General features: G+C 44.9%; 1 long non-coding RNA gene across 1 annotated transcript in view; it reads right to left on the reverse strand.

The window, feature by feature from the left end:
- Window positions 1-3,304: 3,304 nt before the first annotated feature.
- LOC117878314 overlaps window positions 3,305-14,731 on the reverse strand; it is a 22,474-nt gene continuing 11,047 nt past the window's right edge. Inside the window, exon 3 of the long non-coding RNA XR_004645950.1 lies at window positions 3,305-4,136. This is a non-coding gene — a long non-coding RNA (uncharacterized LOC117878314). The remainder of the gene's footprint in view (window positions 4,137-14,731) is intronic.

Consider the following 14,731-nt stretch of genomic DNA (forward strand, 5'->3'; position numbering starts at 1 on the left):
ATAATGCTTAATCTTTCCTGCAGAGAGAACTGGGATTCATAAAAATATATCTTCGAATCAAGGGCTAGATCCTGAGCTGAGGCTGAGATGTATACTGTGCATGTGGTGGGTGCGGAGGAGGACTCAAAGGGGTCCTTTCTTCATGCTGCTTTGATTGTGGGATTGGTCCCACCCAGGAGGTCAGAGCAGCCTACAGACTGCTCTATCTGCCAAAAGGCCACTACGGCAGCAGGGAATCGCTAGGGGTGCCCTGGCCATTGCCTCCCTCCCCTGGATTCACCCTTTATGCTGGCTGCTGGGAGGGGGTAGTGCAGAGATACTCAGACCTCAGTGGTTCAGGAGCCAAATTAGTGATCAACATTACCCAGAAGGGCCACAGTAGTGTGAATTCCCTGTTTCCTTTACACTCTCTCTCTGTATGTGTGTGTACACACACACACACACAAACAGGAGAACCTCAGAGTTACGAACACCAAAGTTACGAACCGACTGGCCAACCACATACGTCATTTGGAACCAGAAGTACGCCATCAGGCAGCAGCAGAGACCAAAAGAAAAGAAAATACAGTACAGTACTGAGTTAAACATAAACTATTAAAAAAAAAGTTTTAAAAAAAGATTTGACAAAAGAAACTATTTCTGTGCTTGTTTCATTTAAATGTAGATGCCTAAAAGCAGCATTTTCCTTCATAAAGTTTCAAAGCTGTATTAAGTCAATGTTCAGTTGTAAACCTTTGGAAGAACGACCATAACGTTTTGTTCAGAGTTACGTACATTTCAGAGTTACGAACAACCTCCATTCCGGAGGTGTTTGTAACTCTGAGGTTCTCCTGTATATTATTGTCTTGGTTATTCTGACCAAGTATTATGATTTTATCAAGTACAGTTGGATAATTACATAGTAAAGGCCTCATGCTTGGTTAATAATTAAATCACACAGTGATTTAATATCACATGCTGCAAAGAATTAATTCCAGGAGATGCGTTAAAGAGCCACTTGCAGCTCGCGAGCCTCAGTCTGAGCATCACTGGTGTAGTGTAAATGCTACCAAAGGATTCCTTTCTGCAGGGGAGGTCCCCTCAGGGCTGGATCCAGCAAGTTCAGGTCTGCTTGGCACTGGTGGGATGATGCAAAACAACCAAAGTGAGACTCAGGATTGGCACCCTTTTTGGAATGGCCCAGATGGCACCAATATCAGGTGTTTTAAAAAGGAAGCCATGCCCAGGGGAGGATACCACTGTACCCTCGTACGAGGGCCACACATGCAGCCTCCCACACAAACCACCTGCACCCAGGTACACGTACGCACTTGAACACGTGCCCTCCTTACACCAGAAAACGGGCACTTACATACCTGGGAGGGCCAAGTGGTGCTGGCTCCGTTGCTGGCTATGAGAGAGTATATTTTTTTAAAACTGGAAAACTAATGAGTAGCTTCCCCAATCACCCCCCTCCTACTCTATGGACTCCTGCACCCTCTGGCCCACTGCATGCATTGAAGTCTGCAAAGGGGCAACCCTGGAGGACTCTCTTGTTAAAAAATTGACTCTCCACTAGGAACGTTTGCTTAGGGGCACGTGCCACTTCCTGTCTTTTCCCATTTGTTGCTACGATGAAGCTTCTGCTCAAACAATGTACCACTCCCCCCACCCTTTTTTTTCCATGCTGTCTCCAAAACTTCAGCTGCTCCTACAGTCAGGCTTTGAACGGTAAATAGAACTATGGCAAGTCACTCCCACCTTTTCCTTTCCATTCAGGCTCCAGTCACTAATTGCTCCAATTTAAGCAATACCTGTCTCATGTAGGGTCCTGGCTACAGGGCCTATTGGGGAATGAGCCTAGGAGGAGTTCTGTGCTGAAGGCAGCACCTTGCAGGATCAGGCCTCATCGTAGGCTGTGGTTCTGGGCCCAAGTCCAATGGTGCATAACAGCTCAGAGCTAACATAAAGGGACAGCTGGGGGTTCCCTTCATAGGGCAATCCCACAGTGGTGTAAAGCTGGCTTTATGCTACTCACTCTCCCTCCAACCCCCAGATACGGGGGGGCTCCGGGAGTGTGCTGGAGAGGAGAGGACTCAGCCTCGCCAGTGGAATAGCTTCAGGCAGCATAAATTAGAGTAGCTGCAGGACTGTTATAACTTACCCCAACGGCTGTTTTGGGCCTGGCAAAGCCCAACATGGGAGGATGAAGCACCACCTTCGCCTACACCTCGGCACTGCTGAGGATTGAGCCCTCTAGAACAAAAGTTTCTTGAGTGAAGTTCATAGCGTGGTCTGCTGGGGAGACTGTGTGCTGAGTCCAGCGGCCTGCTAGGAAAGGCTGAGAGCTTTCTAATGAGGCTCTATCCTAAGCCAGCCATCCTTTCACCCCTAATGCCTTTAGGATCTCTTGACAAGGGGGCGGGGCTCAGGTAGAGCTGACTGTGAAGAGTCACAAAGGGATCCCACAGGACTCGGTGACAAGATGGCAGATGAAATTTAGTGTTGATAAATGCAAAGTAACACACATTGGAAAACATAATCCCAACTATAAATACAAAATGATGGAGTCTAAATTAGCTGTTACCACTCAGGAAAGAGATCTCGGTGTCATTGGGGATAGTTCTCTGAAAACAGATGCTCAATGTGACATGGTAATTAAAAAAGCTAACAATGTTAGGAATCATTAGGAAAGGGACAGATAAAATAGTAAATACCATAATGCCACTATATAAATCTATGGTACATCCACATATTGAATACTATGTGCAGTTCTTGTTCCCGCAGCTCAAAAAAAGATATATTAGAATTGGAAAAAGAACAGAGAAGGGCAAGAAAAATGATCAGGGGTATGGAATAGTTGCTATATGAGAAGAGATTAAACAGCCTGGGACTGTTCAGTTTAGAAAAGAGGCTACTAAGAAGGTGATATGGTAGCGAGATCTATAAAATCATGAACGTTGTGATGAAAGCGGATAAGGAAGTGTTATTTATGCCTTCATATAACACAAGAACCAGGAGTCACCCAATGAAATTAACAGGCAGCAGATTTAAAACAAACATAAGGAAGTACTTCACACAACACACCGTCAACCTGTGGAACTTGTTCCCAGTGGGTTTTATGAAGGCTAAAAGTGTAACTGTATTCAAAAGGAATTAGATACGGTCATAGAGGATAGGCCCATCAATGGCTAATAGCCAAGATGGTCAAGGATGCAACCCCATGCTCTGGATGTCCCTAAATCTCTGACTGCCAGAATCTGGGGCTGGACAACGGAGAATGGATCACTTGATAATTGCTCTGTTTTGTTCATTCCCTCTGAAGCATCTGGTACCAGCCCCTGTCAAAAGACAGGACACTGGGCTAGATGGCCATTGATCTGACCCAGTGTGCCAGTCTTACATTCTTTCCATTCTAGTAACAATCCCCATGCTAAAACCCAAGAACTCTTTTCTAGTATGATAGCTTTTCTTTTTTGCTTGACTGCCTTTCAGTAGGTCCTCACAACACTCCCAACCTCTTCTCCCCATATTTTTGTGCTTAAATTAAGCCCTCATCAAACTTACAATAGTGATTCAGTTTCCCACTGAGGGAATTGGCCAGGTAAAGAAAGAGTTCTTTTATCTTTCCTTTTATCTTTCTGTTCCAGCCTTACTCCTAGGCTAAATATTCCAAGTGAAAAAAGACTCTGATAACACTCAAACAACTCATATATCAATGGTCTATTTCCCTTCAATGAATTCCCTTTATTTAATGCAACAGAACTTCAGTACAATTTCATTCATCTTTTTTCCTTATAAAACCTGAGGACAGAAGACCTGGATTTTCAAAGCTTCCGAGTACTTCATAATGTGTCATACCCTTCATTTCACATCTGTCTCAAATCATTACTAAGTCACTGGAGAATCAGCTGTGAGGTCTTCAAGGTTTCCACCATCCATGCATGCCAGTCGTCAACTTTGTCTTCAATCTAATAGCCCATCAGAAATTACTCATCAAAATCTGAGTGTCGATAGCTTTTGTAGGATCCTTGTGGCTTCTATTGCTGCTGTGCTCTCAGCCTGAGTTGTTGCTCCCTTCAGAGGGTGTCTGAAGTTTTATTCCGTCTCACATTTTACAGCTTAACTTTCTTTAAAGTTTCTTTACTTCATTACACCTGAAAGGTAAAATTACACCATCAGCGCTGTGTGCACAACTCCCATTGAAGTATAGAGGAATGTTGAGCATGAATCTTTAGCAGGATGTAGATTAATACCCATCCTCACATGATGAAATATACCAATGGTTTTCTGCCATTTCGTTACAAGAGAGGTGCAATACGTGGATTTTTATGTGTGACTAATTTGTTAATTTCATTCTGGATGATTTTTCCAGTACAAGTTATTTACTTTAGTCTCTTTGTTTATTTTCATGTTCTAATCCAGACGCTCTCATTGCCTGAATGCGCAAGGCTCTGTCTCTTCCAGCGGGTTCCCCATCATTTCAGGTACTTCTACTCACCCCTGGGCACAGGACCTACCCAAGCATTCTCGGGATGCTTCCCGGGGTACCCAGGGTTGTGAGGCACCTTGCTACCATCTGCCCTGAGCATGAGCCTTGGCTGTGCTTGCTATGGGTCAGTTCCACAACTCCACCAACCTCTGGCAACACAAGCACTATCCTCTAGGCCTCTGCAGGCCTTGCTCTCTCTGTACAGGTCAGTCAGAGGTGCATCCCATCCTCCCAGTCCTCTGAATGTCTCCCTAGCGAGCCCAGCCCCTGATCACTAGAGACTCCCACAATTCCCAGATCCTCTTGTCCCAAAGGCACAGTTACACCATAGCTCTGCTGATCACACAGCACTTAGAGTTGTTTGTAGAGAAAGCAAGTATAAGTTTATTTAACAAAGAACAGAGATTCAAGTGATGGCAAGCAGAAATATTGGAAACAAAGGGTTACATGTAAAACAAAATCAGAACACGCATAGTAGAGCCTAAACTTAACCACCAAGATGTTGTCATGTCATACAAAACAAAAGCTCCCTCAAAATCTTTCCAGCATATTACAGCCAGGCTTGGCTGTGATATCGTCCATTCACGAAGCAAGCCCACACTCAGCTTACTTCCTAGATGAAAGATACAGATTGAATCTCAGTACCTACAATTATAGTCCCTCAAAATCCATTGTCTTCACTTTCAGCCCGCTGCTTGGGTTTCCTGTCAATAGCCTCCCCTGGAGACGTTGCAATCACTTGGGTAGCATTTTTTGGGTGACCAGATGTCCCGATTTTATAGGGACAGTCCCGATTTTTGGGTCTTTTTCTTATATAAGCTCCTATTACCCCCCACCCCCGTCCCGATTTTTCACATTTGCTGTCTGGTCGCCCTACATTTTGCTCAGGCTAAATAGGAGTTCATTGTGAAGTATGCAATTCTCAGTGTACATGGAGACAGACTGATAAACATCGCTTGCCTGAAAGAAACCTATTTCTCACCTTTTGGTGACCAGCCCCAAGTCACAGACCTTAAGAACATCATTTTTAGTATATATACATAATTCCTTACATATTATCCATATACACATAGCACAATGATTATGATGACCACTGTGACACAAGCTTTCAGTAGAGACGTTAAATGACGTGCTTTGGTAAACGAGGATGTAGATACCAGACCCAGAGGATCCCTGTAACCCTTATGCATCCTGTGCCCTCTGCCAGTTGGCAACAAGAGGGCCCTGTGTCACGTTTATGCACCATTTAAGTCCCACTTAAGCCCTTGATGTGAAATCCTGCCCCCAGTGAAGTCAATGGCAAAACTACCTTGTGCATGGCCTCTGGTCTAAGAATATAACTCGTTTCCCACTCAAACGTCTCTGGATTCCCTTCTGGATTGGTATTGTAACAGACTCTGCAGTGTGCTTGTTGGTAAACAGACATATTATTTTGAATGCACAGTTTTCACCAGACAGAAAGTACTTTTAGTTCTTCGCTTCTCTCATGCAGACTCTGTACCGTTCCTCATGTTTGTAACGTAGCCTGTTAAAACAACACCCTGATCCAAAACATCAGGGCTTCAGGCTGTGTTCGTCCCGTGCAATGTTCTTGTTCCTTAATGCAACATGATCATGATCCAAACATATAGGAAAATTACTGTGGCTCAGGTGCTCTAAAGTTTCCACAATATGTTTCCTGTAGTCAGTTTATTACAAAAAAGAAGATGAGGGCTTGTTTCCAAGGTTGCCGAGCACCTCCAGCTCCCAGGGACTTACCCTGGAATTGTGGCTGCTCAGCCCTTCTGAAAATCTGGCCCTAAGAAATGACTTTGTCAGTATGTTTTGCAAAGGAAGAAGAAGAAAAACAAGGCCAGGCATGTCTTTAAAGCCTCAGTGACAATGGCCTAGTCCTATAGCTTGAATTCTACATAAATTATCCTATGGGATGCCCCAAAAGCCATGATTCCACAGACACAAAAAAAGGTTATGCTGGACCCTCCAGGTTAAAATGAGATGTGGAAGCAGTGATCAAAAATGGAAAATGAATATAAACGGGGGAGAGGGGAAGTAAATGGCAATGAATATAAGTTACAAGTTAAAAAAATATAGGTGACTGATGAGGGAAAATAAAGAAATCTATGAAATATCAATGGCCTCTAGGCTAAAAGACATTAAGGCATTTAAAATATATATATTAGGAACAAACCAACAGAGACCCAGGTCAGATATAGGTTCCTTGCTAGATGCAGATGGTAAAACTATAAATAGTGATGTAGAAAAGGCAGAAATGTTCAATGGATGTTTCTGTTCTGTATTTGGAATGAAGTAGGAGGGTGTATTCATCCAATGTGGTGATGGGGATGCCACAGAAGGATTTCCATCTATAACAAAGGAGGATGTGGGGAAGCTTCTGCTAAAACTAGACATTTTCAAATCAACAGCCCTGGGTAATTGTCTTAAGGAGACTGTCTTAATAGTCATAAGGGAACTAGCAATGTTATTTTTTTTAACCAATCATGGAAAACTGGGGAAATTTCAAGGGACTGGAGGACTACTGCTACTTTCCAACCCCCCCAAAAAACAAACAAACAAACAAACAAACAAACAAACAAACAAACAAAAAACCACTACCAACAACCCTGAGCATGCAACTGAGAATTTGCATGAGTAGTGATGATTTGTGTACACAAAGTGGACAGAGGGATATCTAACCAAGCTGTACACACAAATCTTGCTTAGATGTGTATATTTCATTATTCACTCCTGGGCTGGTGCAAGACGTGGGCACCATTTAAGGTGCCAATGAGTTTTAAGTGGTGCATAGGCCTAATTTTAGCTATCTGCACACAGTTCAAGAATACATAAGTGCTGATGTGTGTCAAACTGCCTGTGCAAAGGTAGAGGCCCTTTAAAAATTTAGCCCTGAATGTCCAATTCCAACCTGGAATTCCTATCATCGCCATAACAATTCACTCCAGGTGTTGATAAAGACCTGATTGACCACTTATTCATGGAGGTGCTGACCTATGACCCTGCATGCTTCAACGAATCCTAAGTGGCAAAGATTGAAGCAGGTGTTCAGGGCAATTGATCTCATGTACCATATATGCCACATTACGGCATCAGGTCAGAGGCACAATGTTCCTGACCAGATCTAGGTCTAAACTTTCCCAGACTTTGTGAGGTGAAAGATTTGGAGCCAGTGTTCTGGTCTGGGCTTAATCTTACTATATGCGCACTCTCACTCAGGGCCTGATACTTTGCCTTTGAAGTCAATGGGCACAAAATCAGGGCTTCAATGTGCAAGTTAAGCCATTTCTTAAGATTTTCTTCTAAATGAATGGACAGCATAGTACTTGTATATGAACATTTAAAATTTGGACCAACAGCCTACACTTTGTTCAAGGGGACATAACACTTTGCAGACTATACATTTTAATATTTTAAATGCCAAGACCTTTTTAATAACTTTATGCTTATAAAATTTGCAGACGACAGCAAACTGAGAGGGGTGGCAATCACTTCAGAAGACAGATTAGAATTCAAAATGACCTTGACAAATTAGAGAATTGGTTTGAAATCAGCTACATTGAATTCAATAAAGACAAGTGCAAAGTGCTTTGTTAGGAAGGGCAAGTCCAACGCACAACTACAAAATGGGGAATATCCGGCTAGATGGCAGTACTGCTGAAAAGGGCCTGGGGATTATAGTGGATCGCAAATTGAACATGAGTCAACCATGTGATGCAGTTGCGAAAAAGGCTAATATGCTGGGATGTCGTATGTAAGACACAGGAGGTAATTGTCCCACTTGGCACTGGGGAAGCCTCCAGCTGGAGTACTGTGTCCAGTTCTGGGTGCCACACTTTAGGAAAGATGTGGATAAATTGGGGAGAGTCCAGAGGAAAGCAAGACAAATGATAAAAGATTTAGAAAACTTGACCTAAACTGGACATGTTTAGTTGTGAGAAAAGAAAACTGAGGGGGGACCTGATAGCAGTTTTCAATATGTTAAGGATTGTTATAGAGGATGGAGATCAATTGTTCTCCGTGTCCACTGAAGGCAGGACAAGAAGCAATGGGCTTAATCTGCACCTACGGAGATATCATAGAATCATACAATATCAGGGTTGGACGGGACCTCAGGAGGCCATCTAGTCCAACCCCCTGTTCAAAGCAGGACCAATCCCTAACTAAATCATCCCAACCAGAGCTTTGTCAAGCCTGACCTTAAAAACCTCTAAGGAAGGCGATTCCACCACCTCCCTAGGTAACCCATTCCAGTGCTTCACCACCCTCCTAGTGAAAAAGTATAGGTTAGATATTAGATACACCTCTACCCCGATATAACGCTGTCCTCGGGAGCCAAAAAAATCTTACTGCGTTATAGGTGAAACCGCATTATATTGAACTTGCTTTGATCACCGGAGTGCGCAGCCGAGCGCTGCTTTACCACGTTATATGCGAATCCATGTTATATCGGGTCATGTTATATCGGGGTAGAGGTGTATTAGGAAAAACTTTCTAACTCTAAGGGTAGCTAAGCTCTGGAATAGACTCCCAAGGGAGGTTGTGTAAATCCCCGTTTTCACAACAGGTTGGACAAATATCTGTCAGGGATGGTCTTGGCTTACTTAATCCTGTCTCACTGCAAGGAGCTGGACTTGACCTCTCAAGGTCCCTTTCAGCCCTACATTTCTATGTACTTCCTCATCATATTTTCATTTTCTAGTTGTGACACTATATTCACTGAATTAATGCACGCTACACCTCTTATAGTCACGCAGTACTCACGTCAGACATATCTAATTTATGTGACAAATCCTGGGACTCTAAATTAGAATCCGAGTGAAATACATTTAATAATTACACTAATATAAATATCAGTAAAGCTGACTGCAGTGCTCTGTGAAGGTCCTTTGGATATATTAACTTCTAATATCCATTAATCAGTGGGTGCCATCACAGAATAAACAGAGAGTTTCAAAACTTTCTCTTAAAACCTTAGCTCCTTTTCCCTTTGGGTGAAAGACCTGAGGGTATAGGAATGAAAATGAAATCAGCTGATTCAAATCAAAGGAACACCCACAATGAGCCAGGAATTAGTGCCACTGCTATTATTTGCTAAGGACCAAATGTTGGCCTTACTGAAACTGATAGGAGTTCAGTACTGGCTCCAGTGGGACCAGGAGTTGTGATTCTATTTTATCACTATGCACTGAAAACATGCTTGGCCCTGTACAAAACAAGTCCCTTCCCCAAGAGCTTACAGTCTTAAAAGACAGACCATAGATGTTCAGAAACCACCAAGAGAGAGAAAACTGGTGTTTTGGTTTTTAAAATGTTACAACAATGCCCACAAGGATGGAGGTGGAAAAGGTGAGTCATTGGCAGGGGTTTGAATCAAGATAGGGAGGTGGTTTGGCAAACCAAGTGATGGGGGGAGTGGACCTTTGGCCCTAAGTTTGTTTTACTGTCTCCTGAGAGATTTTCATTATAACTTCTAGTGCTGCATGTTTTCACAGCATGCTACTTTTTGCATCTGTCATTTTGAAAGGATGGTTGTTCTAGATATAGACAAACATGTGCAAGTTGCAACATGTAACTAATAAAAAGCAAACTTTCCCATGAAACGCCCTGGTGGTAATGGTATTGCATGGTGCCTAAAAAATTGTAGGTTAGAAGAAACTTAAGGCCTTCTGGCTACTTCCTGAAAACAGAGGCAGTGGATTATAACATTCTTCAAACTTTCCACGCGTCAGTGCCAGATAAACAATCCATCAGTCAAATGCCCATGCCAAAGTACTGCACCTTCGTGCAAATGAGAACTGGCAGAGAACTATGGCCAACATTTTCAAACTTGGGGAGTACCTGGAGTTAATGTCCATGGCCATATTTAGGCTCTGATCTGCAATCAGATCCACACAGGCAGACCATTGGTCAATGGGGCTGCATGTGGAGGCAAGAAGTCAACTCATGTGGGTCCAATGACAGGAGCAAGGCTCTAGGCACCTAAACACAAAGGATCTGATTTTCAAAGGTTCTCAGCATCCACATCTCATATTTGGCATTGTAGGTGCTCACCACCTTTGAAGACCAGACCACTTTAATTTAGAGGCATAATTAGGGAGCTACATGCCTAAGTTTAGGCAGCCATATTTAAACATTTTGGCCCATAGTATACTGTCCTGAGCTGGGTGGCAGGGAACCACTGCTCCCTACTACATGAAATGACAGACCTGCTCACCTGTCTTTTCATGTTCCCTCTACAAGATTAACTACTGGAGCTGCCCATCCAGTTGGGGCCTGTGTTTACTACAGCAGACAGTTGAGTGTTCCCCATGCCGCATGGTTAGGGGACTACCCTGGTGTCTGTGCAACCATGGAGCGTTACAGCATGATCTTCTTAGTGGGACATCTGGGTTTAAAGCATTGCATAACAGCTGATCTTTTGTTTGCATACCAAAAAAAAAAAAAAGAAAATGGGACAGATGTGGGTGGTTTCTGAGCCTTCCCTTAATTACTCGTGACAATAGCTGCAGGCTGGTGATGAGCACAGCCCCCACATGTGTACAATCAGATACTCAGTGCATGGTTTTATTAGGACAAGTCCCTATGGACGTTGGAGTGGATGAGAACAATGGATTAAGTTGTTTGTTGCCCACATGGTTTTAACTACCTGACACTGGGTGTGAGAGCAGCCTTGAAAACTTACCAGCCCAGGCACAAAAACGACTTGGCCACTCTTTATCATGACGACAATAAGGGGATGGAAAAATGATATTCCACTTCCCTCAGTAATACCTCACAGGCTGGTTGAGAATGTGCTGTAGCTGTAACCAGAGACCAGATCAGTCAGAACACTACTGCTAATCTGCAAAGCATAGGTGCCAACTCCATGGGTGCTCCACTGGTGGGCGCCACCAGTCAGCTCCTCCCCCTTCCCCACAGCGCCTCCTGCCTGCCACAGATCAGCTATTCAGTGGTGGGCAGGAGGCGCGGGGAGGGAAAGGGGGGAGCAATGGTGGGGTGCGCTCAGGAGAGGTGGCGGAATGGGGTGGGAAGAGGTGGGACGGGGGTGGGGCTTTCGGGAAGGGGTGGAGTGGAGGTGGGGCCTGCGGCGGAGCAGGGGTCGAGCACTCCCTCAGAGTACTGGTGGAAAGCAACAGTGGTCATAGCTCTTGTTTTGAGTAAACCTCTCAACAGCTGTCTGAACCGCTGTCATTTAGGGTTCGTCTACAAGAGAAGCGCTACAACGTGGCAGCTGCACTGAGGCAGCTGCGTCACTATAGTGCATCTGGTGAAGATGTTCTGTGCCGACAGGAGTGAGCTCTCCCATTGGCATAACAAAGCCACCTCCGCGAGAGGCAGTAGCTAAGTTGGCTGGAGAAGCTCTCCAGCCAGCATAGCATTGTCCACACCGGTGCTTAGGTTGGCGTAACTTACGTCGCTCAGGGGGGTGGCTTATTCACATCCCTGAGCGACATAAGTTATACCGATGTAAGGGGTGGCATAGACCAAGCCTTAGGCAGGGGACCATTGGCACAGCAGTTCAGCTTCTCACTGGCCCTGACGAATGTATACAAAAGAAATCTAAGGCCTTTCAGAGGATCCAAGTTCCCTTATCATTAAAACAAAACACAAAGAAGCATCTTTACACAAAGTGATAAGGGGAAAGAGTTTGATCCATTGCTGCCTCTGTGGTGCTCAAAGTGGGATCACAAAGTAACTATAATTTGCAGCTCTCATTCTGTGTATGTGCAACATTTGGTGTTAAGAGTGTCCACATCTTCTGTAATCCCCCTTCAGTTATGTTGAATGCAAAAGGTTTAATTTAAGCCAGCTGAGAATGAAGATCTGCTATAAACTAGTTTAAAATGTCTATATAAATGGCCCACATTAGTTACATATTATTTGTCCTATTTACATTAAATACCTTTAAAAATACACTGTTGTACAGAGTGAAATTCAAGGCCAAAATTCAGATTTACCCAGTTCGTTATAGTTTTATGCGGCTTTTGTGCCTGTTTGACACTCCCTCTGTGTGCTTCACCTTTCTGAGCAGGCTGGGGTTTTGAACTAAACGAGAATCCTGTTCTCTGTACTGCTCTGCCCTCTTCCTGCTTACAAGACCAGACAGGATAGTATAACATTCACATGCACATGAGTGTCCTTGCTCATGAAGGAAGCTGGTGCCTTGGGTTTATCACTGTAGGGCTGCCTAGCAGAGTCTTAAAATCAATGTGACAGCCCTTGCTGTGGGAAGCAGATTTTTCAAGACTTAGGCCATGTGTACACTACCACTTATGTCAGCAAAATTTATGTCGTTCAGGGGTGTGAAACCCCCCCCCCCCCCGAACGACAAAAGTTTCACTGAAAAAAATGGTAGTGTGCACAGCACTGTCGGCGGGAGAGCTACCGCAGCTCTTTTAGGTGGTTTTATTATGTCAATGGGAGAGCTTTCTCCCATTGGCATAGCATAGCTACATGAGCGATCTTATATCAGTGCAGCTGCATCAGTACAGCTGTGCCGCTGTAAGCTCACTAGTGTAGACATGGCCTTAGACGGGCATATGAGTTCAAAAACAACATAGGCCACATGGAGTTACACCAGATACTAATTTGGTCCTATATAGGTCATTTTAAATGTTAGGTTTGTCAACATAAAGTTCATAGGGTCTGTCCCATAGTAGTGCAACACTGACAGGCTCTGCTCGTCGGTGAGTGGGATTGAACCTGGGGCCTCTGGAGCTTAGTGCATGAGCCTCTACTGCATAAGCTAAAAGCCAACGGGACCGTAACTAAAGCTGTAGAGCAGACTCATTAATCACTAAGTGGTCTTGGTGCCACTAGAGGAGATAAAACACCACACTCAGGAGGTGTGTGAGTTACTGTAGTTTGAGATGGAAACAACTTATTAGGTAAGGTCCATCGTTCTTCAAGGGCAGAATATAGTCCTCCCAAATAGAAAGCATTCTATTCACTTCCCAAGTGATATACTTGGTTCTGAGCCTTCTTTCATTGACTCCAAGGACTTAGTCCTTGATCTTAGTTCCTTTAAAAACTAATTTTATTTAAGCACTGACAATATTCTCAACCAAGACCGGACATACCTCTAAAGACAGTACGTGCTCCAAGGAGCTGACAAGAGCTCGGAGGCAGACAAAGAAAAGGCAGACACAAACGTAATGCTTAATAAGCACATCAGGTTTGCCAGGAAGAAGACTCAGCACTTTCATTAACTTGCACAAGCATTAAGCCCAGTCTTAGTTTTCAGAGTAGCCTTAATCCTTGCCTCCATATGGAGCATCAATGCAGAGTTCAAAGTACTGGTCCTAAAAGATCATCTTAGCCTCCATGATCCCCCAAACAACTGTGCTCTATAAAGATGATGCAGCTGGATAGATCCAGGTTCTGACACTTGGGCTCTGGGAACAGAGCATTCTCAGCAGCAGGCCTCCAGCTGTGGAACTGCTTGCCAGAAAAGATCAGACTGAGCCCTATGTTGATGGTATTCAGATCAAGGTTGATGGTATTCAGATCATCTTTTTTGATAGTCTTCCCTGAACTGATCTGCAAAAAGCCAGACGCAGACAAAGTCATGCTCTTCTGCTAGAGAGGAACACGGAGAAAAACACAGTTTTGTTCCAGGCTTTTATAGTTTAATAAATTTGTGCAGCACATAAATACCATGGTGATAGGCACAATACAGAAACCTAAGAGATGTAGAACAATCAGAATAGACCTTATGTGAATTGTATATGTCCCTAACTCTTCACTCTGTATTTGTTTTAGACAAAGAACTACTTTACCATAGTCACACTTCTAGGGTTACCATATTTTGAGTGTCCAAAAAGAGGACACTCCACGGGGCCCCGGCCCCGACTCCAGCCCCGCCCATGCCCCGCCCCAACTCCGCCCCCTCCCCTGCTTCCCGTGAACATTTGATTCGTGGGACGCCTGAAGCAGGCAGCAGGTAAGCTGCGGGGGGGGGGGGTGGAGGAAGGAGGCGCGGCCCCAGCGTCTCTAGCCTGGCTTGGCTCCTGGGGTGCCGGCCCCGGGCCAGCCCCGGGCCGAGCACCCCCGGCCCCCGGCCCCGGCCCAGCACCGCCGGGCCCAGCCCGGCCCCGCACCCCCGGCCCCTGGCCCAGCACCCCTGGCCCCCGGCCCAGCACCCCCAGCCCAGCACCGCCGGCCCCTGGCCTGCACCGCCGGGCCCGGCCCGGCCCCGCACCCCCGGCCCAGCACTGCTGGCCCCCGGCCCAGCACCCCCGGCCC

Source organism: Trachemys scripta, chromosome 5, assembly GCF_013100865.1.
Source record: "Trachemys scripta elegans isolate TJP31775 chromosome 5, CAS_Tse_1.0, whole genome shotgun sequence".
NCBI lineage: Eukaryota > Metazoa > Chordata > Testudines > Emydidae > Trachemys > Trachemys scripta.